The following is a 22839-nucleotide window of genomic DNA, read 5'->3' as shown; positions in this document are numbered from 1 at the left end:
AGGGAGGGGTGTAGTCACCCGCTGTACAGGGTATCCTAGGAAACCCAAGTTGCACTTTGTCATGATTGGGCAAGGTGGTTGTCCGGGCTGGACAAACCCCCTGCTGGGGGATTGACAGCCAGGCTGTGTGAATGGGGGATTTTCGCATAAAAGGCAGGTCTCTTGGGCTGGAAGTCAGAGAGTCGCCACTGGAACTACAAGGAACCGACGAGAAGTGGAGGAGAGGTCGACTGCTGCAACTACCCTGTAGCGGTGAAGCCCTGCTGCAGTCCTGAGCTATCTACCCTTCAACGACTAAGAGGAGATCCAGTCCGGAGTCTTCTTCCCTTGAGCCTGGTGGGGATAACCAGCTCATCATCTTCAGCCAGAGGTCGCCTTCGTGGTCGGAATCGCTGCACACTGCTATAGTGGTCCGGATAGCCACCTGAAGAACCTCTCCTGTTTTAAGGAGCGCACCTTTTATTCATTGTCGCTGCTGCCAGCCTCATCCCTGTGTGGTGCGGACCCCCTCATCGTCCTTTGTGCTGGAGCTGCAGGAAAGCATTGGTTTGCAGGAAACCAACAGGAACAACTGCCGTGGCACCAGCTTCGTTCTTTGAGAAAGGTACTGTGTTCTGTTTGAGGAATTTTGGGTGAAATCCCTATTTCTCTACTTTAAGGCTTGCCCTTACTTTTCCCCCCTTCTTATAACTTTTGCTTCCGAACATTGACAATATCAAAGTACTCTTGGCAACGTTGAATCTCGAACTGTCCGACTGTGTGATCCTCGACAACAGGCACCCGGTGTCACTTGACTTTGGCTCCGGCCTTTTGACTCTTAAATTCCTGTCCATGTGTGTTCTTTGATTCTGTCTGCCTAACCAACATATTGCCTGTGATTTTTGCCCCAACTCGCTCTGGGTATCTCGGGTGCTAAGTGTGTTTTTTCCCTCGGTAGTATTTCTTCCTGCGGATATGCGTTTATCTGTTAGACCGAACTGTCAAAAAGTGATCGCAATTGTATTCACGGTAACGTGTTCTGTTTTGTAACACCGGTCCATTCAAACACAGGGTACTTACCTCGAATAGTACTGTACAAAGTGAATTGGTTAGTTGTAGTATATTTTACGTGTGGTTTTTGAATTAATAGAAGTTTTGTGTTGATAACAAATTTTAATTTTAATTTTATTATTAATGTGTTATAGCTTAACATAAGCTTTTCACATTTCATAAATTACATAAAGTAAATACTCTTGTAACTTCAATCATCATATAAAAAATACATTAAAATGATTTTTAAGAGAGAAACAAGGACAATAGTATGTAAAAGAATTTTCAAAATACCTAAAGTGAAAATTAAGAAAGAGAGAAAATAAAATAAAAAGAAGAGGGAATAGTGATTAATGAGTAGAGAACAAGCGAACAGCCAAAACCAGCGATAAACAGTTCAGAACCGGCAATAAAGAATATCTAAATAATGTATAGTCAATACATTGGCATTAGTTGCCTATATTAAATCTGTTTCATATTCTAAAAAAGAAAAAGTTCTCAGAAGCAAATTACAAGTGCAAACACTTATTGGTTCATAGCTGAAACCCTGGTAAATAGATTAGCAGATTAGGACAGCAGAGCAACTATATCGTTATATCCAGTAATTTCTCTATAGTCAACCACACATTATACATTGCGATATAAAGTTTCAATCCGCTTGCGTTGATCGCCCTTAACCAGAAGTCATTGTTGCTGATGTGGTCCATTCTGTGGACAAAGTCAGCATAGCATGTTGAATAGACTTTTAGCATAGCAGGACATCTAGTAAGGACATGTTTGCCAGTTTCAGTCTCAGATCTGTTTGTGCACAGTCGACAAGAGCGTTCAAGTATAGTGAGATTACCCGTAATCCCGCTTAAAGCCAGTACCGGAAGCTGGTCAATCCTTGGCAAGAGGATAAATCGTCACAGGCGCGGTGAGGGGCAAAGAGACAAGTATGGTAATGGCTTCTTAAAGGTGTATCTCATATGTTGGACAAATATGTAGCGCTTCAGATCTTCCAGATATGCAAAATTGTCAATCCAGTCGTTCAGTTCGGATTTCTTAGATAATGCTCTGAGTGAAGAGGCTGTGTCCCCGTATGGCCTTTGGGTCCAGCCAATCTTTTCCAGGTAGCAGTCCATGCATTTTTTCATGAGTGGAAATGAGATCTTACTGATTTCGCTGTACATAGCAGCCAGCAAGAGGTTATCTGTATATAATGTCCTGAGATTTCCACGAGATAAGACCCAGTTCTAGTCTAAGGATGGACATGGGTATGCATGCCGGAAGTCCGAGTATTTTCTTCCAGTATTTTCCCTCAAGAATCTGCAGCCACCCCATATCTATCAGTTGTAAGGCTTCTAGGCCATAGCCTATCATTGGTGCTAGCACCTGTAGATATAATTGTCGTGCCGCCCAGATGGTGTACCCACAATGAGAAGTAGAAAAACGATATATCAGGGCTGTAACTTGGGCCGCTCGCGTGATTCTAGCCTGTTTACACATAGTATATTGCCCCTTGGGCTCAATCTCAATGCCCAGATATCTATAATAGGGGGTGTATTGAATTGATAACAAATGGTTTAAAAATAAATGTACTTATATTTTTTACCTGAAACCTTGAGTCAGTGTTTGCTTGAGTCACAGTAATTGTGGTCCCTTTGTGTAATCTCTGCTACTGCTCATATACTCTTGAGATAAGCCTGGCTGCTCCGCTACTGCTACCACTTTAACATAGTAGTACAGGCGTGTACCAAAGGTAAAACTTGTATTGCCACATGTAGTCTTAATTGTGTGTAGTGGTCACTAAGGGCACTGCACAGGATTCTGCCTAACACTGGTGTACAGCGGTGAGGATTTGGAAGTAGAGTGATTACACTTAGAGTGCTGCTGTTGCTTGGGTTAAACTAACCACAAGGCTAACACCACTAATTCTATTTAACTAAGAAATCATGTCAAATATAGAAAGCTACACTGAAAAGGGTCTTTTGAACTACACTGCTGAGGTTTTGAGAACCATGTGTAGGGAGAGGAGTATCTCTGGTGAAGGAAAGGAATCTGAATTGATTGCAAAGTTAATAGGAAAACAAAGTCTGGAGAGTGGGTCAGAAGGGCCTACCCCTCCAGCAAATGTGGATAATGATGTTTCTGATTCTGAGAGTGTTGATTTAGAAGAAGCAGATGAGTCCTTGTTAGGTAAGCCTACAACTCCTTTGCCTGCTCAGAAAGCACAACCTCTGTCCACTGGGGACCCCCACAGGTCCTGCACTTACTCCTGAATGTATTGCACTTGAGAAAATGAGACTTGAATTAGAAGTGAAACGTATTGATGCACAAACTGCCATGAAACATCAAGAGTTAAGGATCAGAGAAATGGAGCTGAATCATGAGCTAGAGATGAAGAAATTGTCTGTAGAAAATGCTTCTCTCACAGAATCTTCTAGGTCTTCCAGCCCTAAGAGACTCTGTATGCCAAAGGAAATGATTGGTATGTATGAGACTAAACTTGATGTTTTGGATTGGTTAGCAATGTTTGAGTACAATCATGGGATCCAAGGTATCTCAGGGAATCGGCTGATTCACTGGCTTTTCTCTAGGCTTCCCCCTGTTGCAAGTGATGCTATAATGAAGTTGGGGGAGAAGGATAAACAGGATTATGAGTGTGTGAAGCTAGCATTAATAGCTAGATTTGGGAAGACCCCTTCCCAGTATCTTAAGAGGTTTAGCACCCTCAAAGCATGATGGTACCCCTTGGGCTACCTGGGTGTGTGAATGTTTGAAAAACTTAGATGGTTGGGTTAAGGGTTACAAAGTGAACACTTATGAAGGTTTGAGGAATCTTGTAATGTTGGAGTCTATTTTTGATGTCTGTTCCCCTGGGCTTAGACAGCACTTGGCTGATTCAAAGGAGATAGATCCTAAGAAACTAGCTAAGGCTGCTGACTTGTGGGTTGCTAACAGGGCCACTCCCAAGGATTCTGGGGCAACTCAGAAAAAGGATGAGGGAAAGCAGCCAAAGAAAGACAACAAAGAGAATTCCAATAATTCCAATCCAAAAGAGGGCCCCAAACATAACCAGGGTAAGCCACAAGGAAAACCGAATCAGACCAGTGTACCATATGGTCCCAAACCAGATGGAGGTCAGAGTAAACCCCCATTCCAGAGAGCATTTGGGAAATGTTTTGTTTGTGGGCTACCTGACCATGTGAAAGGAGATCCCAGATGTAAGGGTAAACCTTCAGGGATCAACAATGTCTCCTTAGCCTTCTCCCGGGTGGATGAAGTACCTATGACCAGTGGAAACTTTCAGTGACTAGCAGATGAGCCCATGAGAGTCTCGGCTAGTGTTTCTTTAGTGTCCTTGGGTCTTTGGGAACAACAGAACTTAGATGTCTATGACTCAATCCCAGATAATACTAAAGAGTATTACACAGATAGTGTTCTTGTGAATGGTCAGGAGACTCCTGCCATCAGAGACACTGGAGCCAGCATAACTGTGGTTGATGAATGTTTTTTCAAAGTGGAGGATGTTGCTAAGGCACCCAAACACCAAGTTAGCTGGAGGCCCTGTGCAAATGGTTCCCCAGTTACCAGCTCTCATCCAGTGTAATGACATGACTGTCAGGATACCTGTAAGTGTGCAAAATAACGTACCTGGGGAGGGGGGGTCCTGCTGGGTAATGACCTTAAAACTCTTGGAGTTGTGTCTAGTACCCCCAGGCCCCTCAGCAGAAGGAAGCAGGAGCTCACAAGTTCTGCAAGGGAGAGAACCTCTCTCCTGGGGACATGCTAGAGGAAACTATCACCCCAAGTCCACAGGACTTACCAACTGCCATTGCAGGGCAAGGAAAGACCAAGGGGAAACCCAAGTCTGCCAGCAAGAAACCAGCAAGCACTCCTGTGCCCAGAAGGACATCTCTGAGACTGTCCAAAATTCACATCTGTGACTCCAACACCAGCTGAGGCTGAGTGTGAGGTTCAACCCTGTATGGTTAAACTAGATACTGAGGAATCAGATCTAGAAGAAGATCTTAGCTTAGTAGGAGATCTAGACCCTTTTGATCATCCTGAGCTGCAGTCTTTACTGGCAGAAGGTGGACCCAACAGGGAACATTTCAGTAAAGGCCAAAGAGAATGTCCTACCTTGGAAAGACTTCGCCAACAGGCAACTTCTCATCTCAATGGGACTGAGCCTGGGAAGTATAGGTTGCACTTGGAAGATGGCCTCTTCTACAGTGAACCAACAGAGTCAACCCCTGGAGACTGCACAAGTAGTACTGTAACGCTCACCTGATTCCCACGGAGGCGCAGGTCGTGGCAGGAAGGTGTCTGTGACTCGAAAGGTGATGTGCAGGACTCGATGGGCTTCTGGGGTCGAACCTCTTCGCACTGTGTGACGAACTCGTAGGGTGAGGTTTCTGCAGATGAAGGAATATAGGGGTTAATGGTCTGGGTTGTTTAATGTCTCTCTTCCTCTCTCTCCCAAGCTTCTCCGTAGAGCCCCCAGGTCAGCGTGCTCACCTTAGATAGGTGAATGCTGGACTCTCCATCTGCGTCTGATGCAGGGCGCTGTTGCCAGTTTCTTCACTGGTGAAACATAGGCCTCTTGGACTCAGAGGACCTTTACCGTTGTTAATCGCACGAGCAGTGAGTTTCCAGACACCTTTTTAGTCTTTATAGTCTTTAGAGTCTTTAGGTGCAAGGCACGTTAACATTGAACAGGACTTCGTATGATGCTTTTCTCCCCTTTGGCTTGCAGGACTCTTGAGGAAGATGAAATAAAGCGCCTGGAAATGCGTGAGTAAATGCAAGCGCTCTAGCTGTTCTTTCCCTTGCAGCGTAGTTCGTGCTGAAGAGGCACCGGAGTATTTGCAGGCGTTCTATTGTGAAGAGCGCGATGGGCGTAAGTAAATACCTGTCTAATGTCTCTTCTTTTGTCTTTCAGAAGCTTGTTTGCAGCGCCGGAGTCCGCGGAAGGCCCGTAAGTAAATACAATGCTTTTATCTCCGCAGGTGGCGATGCAGCGTGAAGAATTCCAGAGTTCACGGAGTGCCGGTAAGTAATGACAATGCTTTTGTCTTCACAGGCGAAAGTACAGCGTGCCGAAATGACCGCAGCCGATGGATCAGGTGAGTAAGCACTGCGAGTTAAGACTGCCTTGCTAACCTGCTGTTTCTTGTCCCTGCAGATGCTGCTGTCGACTGGATACAGGAATGGTGAGTATGATTCTTGCAGGTTGAGGAAGAAAGGCTGGAACAGACTCGGTGAGCGTTCTGCTGCAGATGCAGAATAACGCGAAGCACGTTTCATCCATCGGGTGTGGTTTAAATAGCCTTGGAGTGATGAGGCGTCTTCCTCCACGGCCCCGCCTAGGTAAGAAAAGAGTTCCAGTTCCAGAAGCTTTCCCCATGCTGAATCCAGGGAATGGAGCTGCCCCACCCAGGTAAGAAAGTAGTTCCTGTTTACAGAGGACTTCTAAGTGGCTGGTAAGTAAGCAGCATGGTCTGCTGCAGGTAAGTCCACCCAAACATCTGCACACATATTATGAGCCCGGCGCTTCCAGTGCCGGGACCGATGATTCTGATGAGCCTGGTGCCACCGGCGCCAGGACAAGGTCCAAAAGGTCCCCGTGGGGACCGGCTGGTGCCTAGGATTAGGGTTAGGGGCCTGCTTCCAAGGACGTTGGGCTGGTCCTGGCTCCTTGGAAGCAGTGATCATGACAGTACCCCCCTCAAGGCCCCTCCTAAGCGTGTCTTCTCCGGGGGTTTTGGCTTGTCGGGGTGATTCAGATGGAATCTCTTGACCAGACGAGGTGCGTGGACATATTCTGAGGGTTCCCAAGACCTTTCCTGGGGACCGTATCCTTTCCAATCAACCAGATACTATAATTTAGATTTGGAGATTTTGGAGTCTAGGATGTTCTTTACTTCAAATTTGAGTTCTCCGTCTACCAAAACAGGTTCTGGGAGTTCAGTCAATCGAGTTTCTGGTTGTACTGGTTTTAATAAGGAGACATGGAATACTGGATGTATTTTCATATGCGTAGGTAATTCCAATTTGACCGCCACCGGATTAATTATGGTAGAGATGGTGTAGGGTCCAAGGTATCTCGGGTTGAAGGTGCGAGATCCTTTTAGAGGCAGGTGCTTAGTGGATAACCAGACCTGGTCTCCTACTGCGTAGTGAGGGGCCTCTTTACAGTGTCGATCTGCTCCCTTTTTGACTTGAGCTTTAGCTCTTTGCAGATGGGCAGTGGCTTCCTTAAAAGCACGGGTAATCTCAGAGTGTAAATGATCCACAGCTGGTGTTTCGAATTCTTGGGGAGGATCCAAATTAGAGGTTCTAGGATGATGTCCGTATAATAGGAAGAAGGGAGTCTTCCCGGTTCCAGAATGAGTCGAATTGTTGTAAGCGTATTCAGCGATCCACAGAATATCCTTCCAAGGGTTTTCAGTTTGTTGGAGCATGCAACGCAGATATTGCTCTAGAGTCTGATTTGTCCTCTCGGTTTGTCCGTCAGTTTGGGGATGGTGACTGGTTGAAAGTCTTACATCAATTTGGGCAAGACGACAGCAACTTCGCCAAAAGTGGGAGATGAATTGACTTCCCCTATCGGAGATTAAAACCGAGGGAAAACCGTGTAACCGAATGATGTTTTCTAAGAATTCTCGGGCCAATACCGAAGCCGAAGGTAGGCCCTTCAGGGGAATGAAATGAGCCATCTTGGAGAATAGATCCACGACTACTAAAATGGTATTATACCCTGAGCATGGAGGTAAGTCCGTGATGAAATCCATGGACAGGGTATGCCATGGACAGGGAGGAATATCCAGAGGGTGTAAAAGGCCGGCTGGTTTCTCCTTCTGACTTTTATTCTGGGCACACACACCGCATGAGATTACAAAGTCTCTAATATCCTTCTTCCATGATGGCCACCAGAAATGTCTCTTGATCTTTTCCATGGTTTTGGTAATGCCAGGGTGACCCTCCATCAGAGAGTCGTGATAACCGGAGATTACTTGTTTTTGTATTTTCTCACAGGGCAAGTACAATCGTCCTTGGAAATATGGTAGGTCTTGATCCACTGAGAATTCTTTTCCCTTTAATTGCCAGTCCTGCAAATCGGTCGGAGTTAGGAGTGACTTGACTGCAGTCTTGATGTCTTCAAAGGATTGAGTGTGGACTAACCCCAAAATCCTTTGTTCTGAGATTATGGGTATTGGTTCTGGATTGGTCAAATATTCATCTACTCCCATCCGAGAGAGGGCATCTGCTTTTCCGTTTTTACTGCCGGGTCGATAAGTAATTATAAAGTCAAACTCAGCCAGAAACAGAGCCCAGCGAAGCTGTCTGGAAGACTGAGCTTTGGCCGTCTTCAGATATTGTAGATTGCGGTGATCAGTCATTACGGTGACTGTGTGTCTGGCTCCCAAAAGATAATGTCGCCAGGCTTTAAAGGCCGATCTGATAGCTAAAAGTTCCTGTAATGGAATAGTTGATCTCGGGAGCCGAGAATTTGCGGGACCAAAAGGCTACAGGATGTAATTGGTGTGTGACCGGATCTCTTTGTGATAAAACTGCCCCCATAGCAAGACTAGAAGCATCTGTTTCCACAATGTAGGGGAGTTCTGGGCGAGGATGTTTCAGAACAGGTGCAGAAATGAATTTAGCTTTTAAGTCCTGAAAAGCTTGTTCTGCTTCAGTAGACCATTCAAAACGTTTGTTCTTTTTTAACAGAGCGGTGATGGGCTGGACTATCCAGGAAAATTCAGGAATGAATCTGCGGTAAAAGTTAGCGAATCCCAACATGCTTTGAACTCCTTTTACCGAGGTTGGTGATGGCCACTTGATGATTGCATCGACCTTCTTCGAATCCATATGAACCCCATTAGGTGACAATATGAATCCCAGGAACTCAACTTCAGTTACGTTGAAAACGCATTTTTCAAGCTTGGCAAAAAGGTTATGTTGACGCAGTCTCCCGAGAACCTTTTTAACGTGTCTCTGATGTTCCTCTTCAGATGATGAATAGACAAGGATGTCATCAATGTAGACAACAACGCACACATCTATGAGTTCTCTAAGGACATCGTTCATAAAATACTGGAAAGCGACAGGAGCGTTACAAAGTCCAAAGGGCATCACGTGATATTCAAATAGCCCATACTTGGTGCGGAAGGCCGTCTTCCATGCATCGCCTTCTTTTATTCGTACCAAGTGGTAGGCTCCTCTCAGATCCAATTTTGTATATATACATGCTTCTTTGACTTGGTCCAGGAGTTCAGGGATCAAAGGTAACGGGTATCTGTTTTTAACGGTGATTTGATTCAGGGCGCGGTAATCTATACAAGTCCTAAGGTCTCCTTCCTTTTTCGGAACGAAGAACAAAGCCGAGGAAGCTGGAGACTTAGAAGGACGGATAAACCCGTTAGCTAGGTATTGGTCCAGATATTGTCTGAGGTGAAGATTCTCTGGCTCAGTGAGGGCATAAATCCTACTGCAAGGAGGAGTTGTTCCGGGTATTAAGTCTATTTGACAGTCGTAAGACCTATGAGGAGGCCGGGTGTTAGCTTGATCCTTCCGAAAGACATCTTGGAATTCCTGGTAGTCGGGAGGTAATGTAGGAACCTCAGAAGAAATTGCCGCCACTGAAACTTCAGGCCGAGGATAACAAGTGGTAAAACATTCTGGAAACTGAACCGTCTTTGCTCGCCAGTCGATCTGAGGATTGTGTTTCTCTAACCAAGGGATTCCCAGAATGATCTGGAACTGAGGGGCCTTGATCACATCGAACACAATTTTCTCCCGGTGTCCATCTTGGCTCACTAGCGTCACTTCTTGGGTGGCGTGCGTTACTGGTCCGGAGGCTATCTCCGTGCCATCCACTGTAGTAATGACGTCCTTTACTGCCTTAGGGACAAGGGGTAGATTCATCCTTGATGCCATTTCACGGTCCACATAATTGCCGATTGCTCCGCTGTCGATGTAAGCTTCAATTGCATGCAAACGATCCGGACGTGCTGGACTAATGAGGACCATGGGCACCACGAAATGCGAGGTCACGGGACAGATCTTAACGCTCGGCAAGAGGACCTCTACACTTGCCGGGCTAGGTCGTTTCCCTGCTTAGAACTTGTGGCACTGGTGTCTGCGGCTCCTACAGCCTTCTTAGCTGGTTTCACTGGACAGTCTCGAAGAAAGTGCCCTGAGTTCCCGCAATAGAGGCATAATTGCAGCTGTCTTCTTCTTTCCCGCTCCTTTTGGCTTAAAGGACGTTTCATCCCCCCTATTTGCATGGGTTCCACAGTGTCAGCTCCCTTAGTAGAAGTTTGTGGTTTAGAAAACACTCGGGTATCAAATTTGGAACGACAAGCCTTCCTGTTCTGTAATCTGTGGTCCAATTGGACGACTAAGTCAATATAGTCTGAACATTCTTGTGGAGGGTTCACAACTTGAGCTAACACATCCTTGAGCTCTCCACGCAGGCCTCTGTAGAAAAGCGTTATTCTCTTGTCCTCGGGCCATTGAGTTTCCACTATGAGTCTGTTGAATGAGGCTATATAGGTCAAGAGGTCTTGATTACCCTGTCGTAATGAAAGAAGTTCATGGTCCAAGGCCTGCCCTTGTGCATGTCTTGCAAACAGTTTCTCCATACTGGACTGGAAGGCCTGGAAATCATGCAGAACCGGATCATCCTGGGTGACTAAAGGAATCGACCAATCTGCGGCGCTGCCACTGAGATAAGAAAGCACGAAAGCCACTTTGGTCTGATCTGTTGGGAATGCAGCTGGTCGACATAAGAAATGTAAGCGGCACTGGTTGATGAACACTGCATATTTCTTTGGGTCACCAGAAAAACGTTCGGGCAGAGCCAAGGGCACATTACTGGGTAGATTGATTTGCACTGGATTTACAGATGGTGCAGAAGGATAGCTTCCTCCTGGAGCGGGCAGAGGTGTCTGTCCGGCCTGCGTTTGTAGCAATTGCCTAGCGAGGTCCTCTGTTCGCTCCTTGGAAAGTATTAGTTCTCTTCTTAGAGAGCTTGTTTCCTGATGAGCTGCATGTACTTCTGCTCTTAATTCTCCGAGCAACTGGGCTAAGTGATCAGTGTCTGAGGTTTCCATTGCGCCTGGGTAGGAGTTTTGCGGCGGGCTTCGCGTTCTGTAACGCTCACCTGATTCCCACGGAGGCGCAGGTCGTGGCAGGAAGGTGTCTGTGACTCGAAAGGTGATGTGCAGGACTCGATGGGCTTCTGGGGTCGAACCTCTTCGCACTGTGTGACGAACTCGTAGGGTGAGGTTTCTGCAGATGAAAGAATATAGGGGTTAATGGTCTGGGTTGTTTAATGTCTCTCTTCCTCTCTCTCCCAAGCTTCTCCGTAGAGCCCCCAGGTCAGCGTGCTCACCTTAGATAGGTGAATGCTGGACTCTCCATCTGCGTCTGATGCAGGGCGCTGTTGCCAGTTCCTTCACTGGTGAAACATAGGCCTCTTGGACTCAGAGGACCTTTACCGTCGTTAATCGCACGAGCGGTGAGTTTCCAGACACCTTTTTAGTCTTTAGAGTCTTTAGGTGCAAGGCACGTTAACATTAAACAGGACTTCGTATGATGCTTTTCTCCCCTTTTGCTTGCAGGACTCTTGAGGAAGATGAAATAAAGCGCCTGGAAATGCGTGAGTAAATGCAAGCGCTCTAGCTGTTCTTTCCCTTGCAGCGTAGTTCGTGCTGAAGAGGCACCGGAGTATTTGCAGGCATTCTATTGTGAAGAGCGCGATGGGCGTAAGTAAATACCTGTCTAATGTCTCTTCTTTTGTCTTTCAGAAGCTTGTTTGCAGCGCCGGAGTCCGCGGAAGGCCCGTAAGTAAATACGATGCTTTTATCTCTGCAGGTGGCGATGCAGCGTGAAGAATTCCAGAGTTCACGGAGTGCCGGTAAGTAATGACAATGCTTTTGTCTTCACAGGCGAAAGTACAGCGTGCCGAAATGACCGCAGCCGATGGATCAGGTGAGTAAGCACTGCGAGTTAAGACTGCCTTGCTAACCTGCTGTTTCTTGTCTCTGCAGATGCTGCTGTCGACTGGATACAGGAATGGTGAGTATGATTCTTGCAGGTTGAGGAAGAAAGGCTGGAACAGACTCGGTGAGCGTTCTGCTGCAGATGCAGAATAACGCGAAGCACGTTTCATCCATCGGGTGTGGTTTAAATAGCCTTGGAGTGATGAGGCGTCTTCCTCCACGGCCCGCCTAGGTAAGAAAAGAGTTCCAGTTCCAGAAGCTTTCCCCATGCTGAATCCAGGGAATGGAGCTGCCCCCCCCAGGTAAGAAAGTAGTTCCTGTTTACAGAGGACTTCTAAGTGGCTGGTAAGTAAGCAGCATGGTCTGCTGCAGGTAAGTCCACCCAAACATCTGCACACATATTATGAGCCCGGCGCTTCCAGTGCCGGGACCGATGATTCTGATGAGCCTGGTGCCACCGGCGCCAGGACAAGGTCCAAAAGGTCCCCGTGGGGACCGGCTGGTGCCTAGGAGGCAGGGGCCTGCTTCCAAGGACGTTGGGCTGGTCCTGGCTCCTTGGAAGCAGTGATCATGACAAGTACCTCTAGTGAACCGAATCCAGTTTCTGCAGTTAGCCCACAAGATACCTTTGGCTGGTCACTTAAGTTTAAAGAAGACCAAGGAAAGGCTCTCTATTTACTTCTATTGGCCTAAGATGGGTTCAGAAGTAGACAAATTCTGCAGAAGCTGTCACACTTGCCAAACCTCTGGCAAGAGGGGATCCAAGAATGTGGCACCGTTAGTGCCTCTCCCAGTGGAGGGAGTTCCTTTTGAGAGGGTCGGGATTGACATCGTTGGTCCTCTTGATCCTCCCACATCTTCAGGAAACAGGTTTATCCTGGTTGTAGTGGATCATGCCACTAGGTTTCCTGAAGCCATACCTATGAGCACTGTTACGGCTCCGGCTGTGGCTAAGGCCCTACTTGGTATTTTTACCAGAGTAGGTTTTCCTAAGGAGGTGATATCTGCCAGGGGATCACATTTTATGTCCAACTACATGCAAGCCATGTGGAAAACCTGTGGAGTTACCTACAAGTTCTCAACTGCCTACCACCCCCAAACCAATGGGTTGGTAGGGAGGTTTAAAAGAACTATGAAGAGCATGATAGGTGCTTTAGAAGAACCCCTTAAAAGAAAGTGGGACCTTCTACTGCCATGCCTTCTCTTTGCATATAGAGAAGTCCCTCAGGAGGGAGTAGGATTTAGACCCTTTGAACTTCTCTATGGCCATCCAGTCAGAGGTCCATTGCCCTGATTAAGGAAGGGTTGGAGAGTGCTCCTTCCCCCAAGCCAGTCATAGAATGTCACACATGATGGCAGAGGCAACTGATAGCTTGAAGGCTGGTCAAGCTCTGGTCAAACATTGGCATGACCAGAAGGCTAAGGTGATTCTCAAGACCAGCTTGTTCTTGTTATGGTCACTACAAGCCAGAGGGCCTTGCAGGACAAATGGATAGGACCCTTCAAGATTGTGGGTAAACCTGGAGAGGTGAACTATCTGGTGGACTTAGACAAACCTAAGGAGGCTCCCAGAGTCTTTCACACCATCCGTTTGAAGGCATATGTCTCTCGACCTGACATTGCTTCTAGCTTCAGCTCAGGAGGAGGAGGAGAGTGAACCTCTGCCTGACCCCCTCAGAGGCTTACCTTTAGATGAGCACGTGGAAGGAGTTAATCTCTCTTCCAGTCTCACATCTGGCCAGCACGATGAGTGCAAGTTACTGTTGAATCAGTTTGCCTCCCTGTTCTCACGTTCACCAGGCTTAACCCCTTGGGGCCAGCATGATATACTCACTGGTGACTGTTTGCCTGTCAAAAGCAGGGGGAACAGAATGTCAGACAATGTCAGAACCCATATAAGGAATGAGGTCAACAAGATACTTGATCTCGGGGTTATAGAGCCCTCTGCTAGCCCATGGTCTAGCCCAGTTGTGCTTGTACCAAAGGCAGGATCCAAGGAGTTGAGATTCTGCGTGGACTATAGAGCTCTGAATGCAGTCACCACGACTGTTGCCCATCTTTACCTAGGACAGATGAGCTGGTGGACAAACTTTGTGCAGCCAAGTACCTCAGCACATTTGACCTAACGTCAGGCTATTGGCAAATAGCCCTGACAGACCATGCCAAGGAGAAAACTGCATTTTCTACCCCAGCTGGCCTCTACCAATTCAGGGTAATGCCTTTTGGATTGAAAAATGCACCTGTTACATTTCAGAGGATGGTCAATCAAGTTCTGAATGGGATGGAGGACTTCTGCAAGGCATACTTGGATGACATTGCAGTGTTCAGCGCTACATGGAAAGAACATATTGAAAACCTAGGCTATGTATTGCAGGCTCTGGAACAGGCCCATCTGACCATAAAGGCAAGTAAATGTGAAATTGGTCAGAGTTCAGTGGTCTACCTTGGACATGAGGTAGGAGGAGGTGAAATAAGGCCATTGCCTAGCAAGGTACATTCTGTACAAAACCGGGCCACCCCTACTACTCAAACCCAAGTGAGAGCCTTCTTAGGTCTCACTGGGTATTACAGGAACTTCATAGAAAACTATGGGGCCATAGCTTCTCCCTTGAATGTCATCTCCTCTCCCAAACTTCCTAAAAAGGTCAAGTGGAATGAGGAGTGCCATCAAGCCTTTGAAGGTCTGAAGAAAGCCCTTTGTCAAGCTCCAGTCCTAAGAGCTCCTGACTATCACCAACCCTTCATTGTACAAACTGATGCTTCAAATGTAGGTATAGGTGCGGTCCTTAGTCAACTGGATGAGAAAGGTAGGGAACACCCCATTTGTTTCATTAGCAGGAAGTTAAAGGATCCTGAAACAAGGTGGACAACAATAGAACGTGAATGTGTTGCTATTGTGTGGGCACTGAAGAGGTTTAGAACATACTTTGTATGTATCTACGTTCACCATTCAGACTGACCACCAACCCCTGAGATGGCTGATGCAAATGAAAGGGGAAAACCCAAAGTTACTCAGATGGTCAATCTGCCTCCAAGGATTTGATCTTTCCATTGAGCACAGAGCATGAAGTCACCACCAAAATGCTGATGGTCTCTCTAGGATGTTTGTAACTGACTAGAGGTATGAGAACCATCCAGGAGTGGATTAAATCCTCCTGTCCCTTAGTCTGTGGGGGAGGGAGGCGGGTGTTAGGGAGAATTCTCATTCTATGGCTAATTTCCCTTACCTAGTGAGTCTCTCAGCAGCTTTGCTGTATCTCTGGAGTTATTTCTTTCCACTTGGTAAGAGGGTGAGCTTTTCCCCCACTCTTACACCTATTTTGCTATGTGCCTTTTACCTGTTTTTAAGATTGTGAGCTCTGGAGTACACCACTTCAGTAGCCCCCTTCTTCTGTGTGTCACACAGCACCTTCAGTGCAGTGACAGAGGGTTGTCATTAAGACTTCCCACCAACTCCATTTCTGAGGTGACTACTGTCCCCCAGAAAAGGGTAAAGTTACCATTAACTTTACTTAGTCAAATTTAACCACAGATCCAATACACACCATCTTACATGGAGTGCTGGAAGGGTTAACTCTTAACTCTTTTTATCTGTACCTCCTAGAGCATTGTTTCGCTCTTTTTACTTTTAGACATGGCTGGTGGCAGTGGTATCTACCCTAAATTTCTACCGCGGTTATCTTATAAAACCGTGGTAATATTGTAGGCTATCGTGTTAGCCTCAAACTTAAACCCCCTTGACCAAATCATTTTTCGTTTGGCTCTGGTGAGGTTTATTCACCATTTCTTTTTGTTACACTCCTTCTTGTGTTTTACTTTGCGCGGCAAACCAGGTTTGCCTTCTTTGTTCACTGCCTTTTGGCGGGCTTCTACCTAGAAGCCCTCCTCAAGGCGCCTGGGTGTCTAGGTGGGCTGAATATGAGGGAGGGGTGTAGTCACCCCCTGCACAGGGTATCCTAGGAAACCCAAGTCGCACTTTGTCATGATTGGGCAAGGTGGTTGTCCGGGCTGGACAAACCCCCTGCTGGGCGATTGACAGCCAGGATGTGTGAATGGGGGATTTTCGCATAAAAGGCAGGTCTCTTGGGCTGGATGTCAGAGAGTCGTCACTGGAACTACAAGGAACCGATGAGAAGTGGAGGAGAGGTCGACTGCTGCAACTACCCCGTACCGGTAATGCCCTGCTGCAGTCCTGAACTATCTACCCTTCAACGACTAAGAGGAGATCCAGTCCGGAGTCTTCTTCCCTTGAGCCTGGTGGGGATACCAGCTCATCTTCTTCAGCCAGAGGTCGCCTTCATGGTCGAAATCGCTGCACACTGCTGTAGTGGTCCGGATAGCCACCTGAAGAACCTCTCCTGTTTTAAGGAGCGCACCTTTTATTCATTGTCGCTGCTGCTGGCCTCATCCCTGTGTGGTGCGGACCCCCTCATTGTCCTTCTTCGTGCTGTAGCTGCAGGAAAGCGTGGGTCTGCAGGAAACCAACAGGAACAACTGCCGTGGCACCAGCTTCGTTCTTTGAGAAAGGTACTGTGTCCTGTTTGAGGAATTTTGGGTGAAATCCCTATTTCTCTACTTTAAGGCTTGTCCTTACTTTTCCCTCCTTCTTATAACTTTTGCTTCCGAACATTGACAATATCAAAGTACTCTTGCAACGTTGAATCTCGAACTGTCCGACTGTGTGATCCTCGACAACAGGCACCCGGTGTCACTTGACTTTGGCTCCGGCCCTTTGACTCTTGAATTCCTGTCTATGTGTGTTCTTCGATTCTGTCTGCCTAACCAACATATTGCCTGTGATTTTTTCCCCCAACTCGCTCTGGGTATCTCGGGTGCTAAGTGTGTTTTTGCCCCGGTAGCATTTCTTGCCGCAGATACGCGTTTATCTAGTAGACCGAACTGTCAAAAAGTGATTGCAATTGTATTCACTGTAACATGTTCTGTTTCGTAACACCGGTCCATTCAAACACAGGGTACTTACCTCGAATAGTACTGTACAAAGTGAATTGGTTAGCTGTAGTATATTTTACGTGTGCATTTTGAATTAATAGAAGTGTTGTGTTGATAACAAATGGTTTAAAAATAAATGTACTTATATTTTGTTTACCTGAAACCTTGAGTCAGTGTTTGCTTGAGTCACAGTAATTGTGGTCCCTTTGTGTAATCTCTGCTACGGCTCATATACTCTTGAGATAAGCCTGGCTGCTCCGCTACTGCTACCACTTTAACATAGTTGTACAGGCCAAAGGTAAAACTTGTATTGCCACATGTAGTCTTAATTGTGTGTAGTGGTCCCTAAGGGCACTGCACAGGATTCTGCCTAACAAGGGGTCAGATCGTGCATTTGTCTGGTCAGCTGTTCCATTCTATACAGTTCCAGGGCTTTCGAGGCCCATTGTTTTTCACTTGCGAGCCCCTCCCTCTTCCAGCCCTCCGCCAGGCATGCCTTGGCCGCTAACAGCAAGAAATGGGGCATGTGCGGAAATGGGGACGTTTTACCCATTCCTCTTCTTCCTTTTCCATCCCAAATAACACCAGTAGAGGATCTGGGTTTCTGTCCAGCCCGTCCAGGTCTTTTATCCACCTCAGGATCTCCTTCCAGTACTTTTGCACATTCATGCACCCCCACCACATGTGCCAATAATCTGCCTTTTGCCCACATTTCCTCCAGAAGTGGGGGTCTGCCCCTGGGTACATCTTCTATATCCTATCTGGATCCCATTGCCACCTATATAAGAGTTTGAGCCCATGCAGTTTATATTGGCAGGCCACAGAGGTGGAGTGTGCACTCACGCATATTCTCCGCCATTGGTCTGCTTCCAGTGTCATTCCCATATCCCTCTCCCACCTCCTCCTAAATGTGTCGATCTCCCCCCCTGTGCCTTCAACAGGGCCTGGTACAGTTTGGATATTAGGCCTCTTGTGCCCCTCTCTGTGTCGAGTATTCTCTCTGTGCCCGTTAATTCCCTTTGCAGTCCCTCTTTCCATTCATCCACCATTAGCACCTCTTCTAGCTGCAGGTATTTAAATACAGAGATTTTCCCTATCCCCAGGGCCTACTCCAGCTCGCCTAAGTCTACAAATTCATCTTTCTTTAGAACCTGTCCTATCCTCTCCAATTCTGCCTCGAACGAATCTTGGAACCTCTCATGGCCTGGGATGCAATCCCTTATGGGGGGGACAATGTGTGACTTAGGGGCGACGGCCATGTAGTAACCCCCACCATCTCCCTCTTAATCCTCCATAGCTTCCAGAGTGGGCCCAGTTTCCTGTGTGGTTTAACTCTCCTAGGGGCTGCAGTCTCCGGTGCCCAGAGCCATTCCCCCAGCGTGACTGGTCTAAACAGATGGTTCTCTCTATCCACCCATTGTTTCTATTTATCCCTTTGTAAGTGTGGAATCAGGGCCCTAAATTGAGCCGCTTTATAGGATACCCATCCCTCCTTTTTCTTTTGGTTGCACCAGTATTCTGCACGCCACTCTTTGTTTCTTCCCCAGCCATAATAACCTCACTATCCTTCTCTTTAGTTCTGTAAAATGTAAGTCTGGTATCCCTATTGGGAGTGCCTAGTACAGGTAGAGCACTCTGGGGAGAAGCACCATTTGTATTGCATTCAGTCTTACTAGCCAAGAGATAGTAAGCTTGGACAAGGTATCTAACTCGCCAAAGAGCCTATGCAGCAGTGGGGGGAAGTTTCTCTCGTACAGATTTTCAAGCTCTCCAGGTATCTTCACCCCTAGGTACCTTATACTATCCCTTTCCACCGGGATTCCCAGATCTTCCCACTCTGTTATCTGTTCCCCTGATGGCTCCTGGAGTGGGAGAAGCGTCGATTAGCTTACATTAACCTTAAACCCTGATACCTTGCCATATTCTTCTAGTACCTTGAGTATCCGCGGAACTGACCCTGTTATGTGCGTAAGATACAACAGTATGTCATCTGCATACATGCTTACCTTGTGACTCGTTTCTCTGATAATCTCTCCGTATTTTGTCTCCCAACGGTTCCATTGTTAGAGCGAACAGGAGGGGTGACAAGGGGTCTCCCTGCCTAGTCCCTCTACTCAGGGCAAACTCCTGTGACTTCATTCCGTTCACAACAACCCTCGCTGTTGGACCCTGCCTCCCTGCTTTTAACCCCATTTGGTCCGGATGGATAGTACAGGGTAGCGAGACGTGCCGGTACGTTGAGCACTGTGTCGGGTCACTCCCTTCCTTCGGGATTACTGATATTAACGCCCAGTTAAACGATGCTGGTGCCTCTTCCGTATCCAGGACATGGTTGTATAACTTCACCATATGCTGGGACAGGACCCCTATGTATTTTTTGTAAAATCCTATAGTATAACCGTCCTCTCCCGGTGCCTTACCATTGGGGAGGCATAATATTGCTTCTTGTACCTCCTCCTCAGCAGTTATTGCGATCTCTAGGTGTACCACCTCTGGGCTTGTGAGCCTGGTCAGGGTCACTTTCCTCAAATATTCACCCACTTCAGTTTCCCTACTTGGGGCTTCTGACTCGTATAGCTTCTCGTAGTACTGGGCGAAGCCCTCAGCGACTTCTTTCAGTGAGTCCCTGTTATCCCCCTCAGTGCTCCCCAGCTTCGACACCCATCTCTCTGCGCTCGCAGTCTTGCTGCCAGCAGCGTGTCTGCCTTGTCCCCTTTCTCGTAATATTTATGCTTAAGGTATCTCAGTTTCCACATTGTCTCCACCCATCCCTAGCGCTTTCAGCTCCGCCCTTTTTGATAGCAGCTCTTCTCTGCAGGCTTTGTGGTGATGATGTTGTTGAAACTCTGAACATATTATGTTTGGCTGTGAAGGCCTGTGCATATTAAGAGAGACTTTTCTGAAGATGTTTAATAATGAAATTGACTGCACCGAGTTGGCTTCGCTATGGTCGCAATTTATGGAAGGGAATAATGCAAATATGTATTTTATGGTTACATTTTACTTGAAATGCAAAGAAATATTTGTGATTCTATGAAATTTAAATGATATACCTGTTTGAACCATGTATCTCCCTGGTATGGTATCTAGTGAGGATCGATATGATTATCCCCTGTACACTGTTATTTGTTTTACATGTACAACTGTATGTAAGTGTTATATACATTTTATCTGTTTTTATATATTTTATATATTTTAATACTGTTAATTTATGATGTTTCATGTCGTATATACAAAGCATTTTTGCTGTAAGTATATTAAACTAAATATATAGTAATGCTGTTGTAATAAACACTTCCTTTGCGCATAGTTATTTATGCACATTAAAAGATGCATTTTTACCACTTTGGAACCTGCAGCAATAATAGTAGTTTCGCCCTCTGGCACTACTCGTCCAAACATATCCATGAAGCTGTGTGGATGAACGGCGGGCAACTGGCTGCCATGTGCCTACTGCCTCTTTTTATTGGTAGTGTTTTTACCCCATATTTTTATTTTGGGGGAGTATCTGCCTATTTTTTTTTTGTTTGGAGTAAATGTGGCCAATACAGCCTGTAGGGCTGCACCAAGGTACTGAAAGATCCAACCCGTGATCTTTAAGAATATTTTCAAAGTGTTACTCAGAGGAGTTTTGAATGAGCATGGTATTATTGTACAGGAAATTGAATATTTAAATATTGGTTACCCTTTTATACCCACCATATATGGTCTAAAGAAACTTCAGAAATGCCTTCAAGACCCTCCAGGTAGACCAAATGTATTTGGCTCTGGCTCTGTTCTGAAGCCGCCAAGCACATTTATTGATGTATTTTTAAAGCCCCTGTGTCAAAAGACCTCAATTTAACTCAGAGATACAGCACATACTATACAGATCATTGAAGGAAAGCCATTTTCTCCAGAATCAAAATTGACAGTAACTTTAGACCTGCTAGCTCATTCTATATACGATTATACCTCATGATGAGGCTTTGTAATGCATTACTGACCCTCTTAAAGGGGAGGTTTGCTCAGAAATTGTATTGGCCCAATTGATGAGGCATGTGTTTTTGAGTAAAAAAAGAAGTATCTATCAGAGCACACCTAATTACTCAAAAACTAAATAACTATTTAGAGAAATGTTATTACAATTCTGGGTGCTGGGGAGGAATACACGCCCTGACACTGGAGCATGTGTTAAACATAAAACAAAAAGTGTCTAAACTTAAAGACACTCCCGTCCCCTGCACACCTTACAAGCTGAAATAAATCAGTCAAATTTCATAACATTTGCACTTTTATATATAGAAAGAATTGTCAATTTAGAACATAGGTAACAAAATATCTTCATAAAAGTACAGAAAAAAGATATCAACTGACTTCCAATATGGCCAGCATGAAAAACAAATAAAACCAGACAAAAAAATAAGCTCCCAATTTTAAACTGCAGCTTCAAGCTCTACGCGTTTCGGGGACTATCCCCTTCTTCAGGAGCAAAAATATCTGCAAGTATAGATATATATACAATTAGAGGACATCCCACATAACATTAAAAGTTTGGACAAACTAAACACATTAAATAAAGAGAATACATTAAATAATTATGTACACATAAATCCAACCACAATTTTACATAACATACACAAGTGGTTGTATATTCACAGTGGTACAACTGGTATGGCTCCAAATGTAAATCTCAAAATGCATTAAAACCTAAAACACTTATACGTATGTACCTCACAGTGGGAATGTTGTCAAAGAAAATAGAGTCTCTGTCTGTGCATCTGTCTGTGCACGACGTACACAGAACCAGGATCCCTGCGAATACTCCTGCCGTCCTCAACAAGTGAAATGTGATTGCCGAACTCTGGAATACCAAAGCATATCTATCAGCTCCAATTACACGTAGTTAAATCACCAAACCTTAATGACTAAACAACTAGTTCAAAAAACACCTATTACTCATTGGCAACTAATCTGTGCAGCTCAACGATCACCAAAATCCACAACCTTGTGCCACCACCTCATCTTTGTGCCAACACATCAACTTAACACAGAAAGTTAAAAAGCCCAAATCCTCAAAGAAAACCCAAAATTTAAATTGTGCAACTCTTCCAACATATATTATTTACCTAAGGCAAATCAATAGCCAATCCAATCCAAATTCAGGACTTCCAGTACCCCGCATCCAATGTAAAGCATCCTGCTGATTATAGAAATGTATAATGCAACTAAAAAACAAACACAAAATATACCATTTACAAACTAACACCACCTTTCCAATACAAACATAAATAAATATAAACACATCCACACAGCTTAAACTTACTTCCAGATGCGCACCTCTTCACCTCAGATTCAACGGCTCCTCTCCAATTCACATGTAACAGATCCCAACCCACAACACACTTCCTGGCTCATTTTATACTGTTTCCTGGTAGTCACATGATAAAGTCACGCGACCCGCCGGCACTGAATACTAAAAGAATGCACAAAGCTCCCTGCAACCTGCCAAATACATAGGTAATGCTAACTAAGCACACAGGTACTGAGTGAGTAAATCAAACAAAATAAAAAAGACACCAAAGATGAATGTGTGTGTATTTAAAAAGGAGATAGACATAGAAGAAAGACTGCATTTTTGAAAAAATTAAAAAAATAATAAATAAGTGCCTTAAAACTATTGCTGTCCATCAACCATACTTAACTACGCGGCAAATTCAGAAATAACCAAGTAAACTAGTTATGTACTAAAGATAAATGTGTGTGTATTTAAAAAGATAGACATAGAAAAAAGACTACATTTTTGAAAAAATAGAAAAAATAATGAATAAGTGCCTTAAAACAATTGCTGTCCATCAACCATACCTAACTACGCGGCAAATTC

The sequence above is a fragment of the Ambystoma mexicanum genome, chromosome 5q (genome assembly GCF_040938575.1).
Source record: "Ambystoma mexicanum isolate Mex_15411 chromosome 5q, UKY_AmexF1_1, whole genome shotgun sequence".
NCBI lineage: Eukaryota > Metazoa > Chordata > Amphibia > Caudata > Ambystomatidae > Ambystoma > Ambystoma mexicanum.
This window is presented reverse-complemented; position numbering follows the sequence as displayed.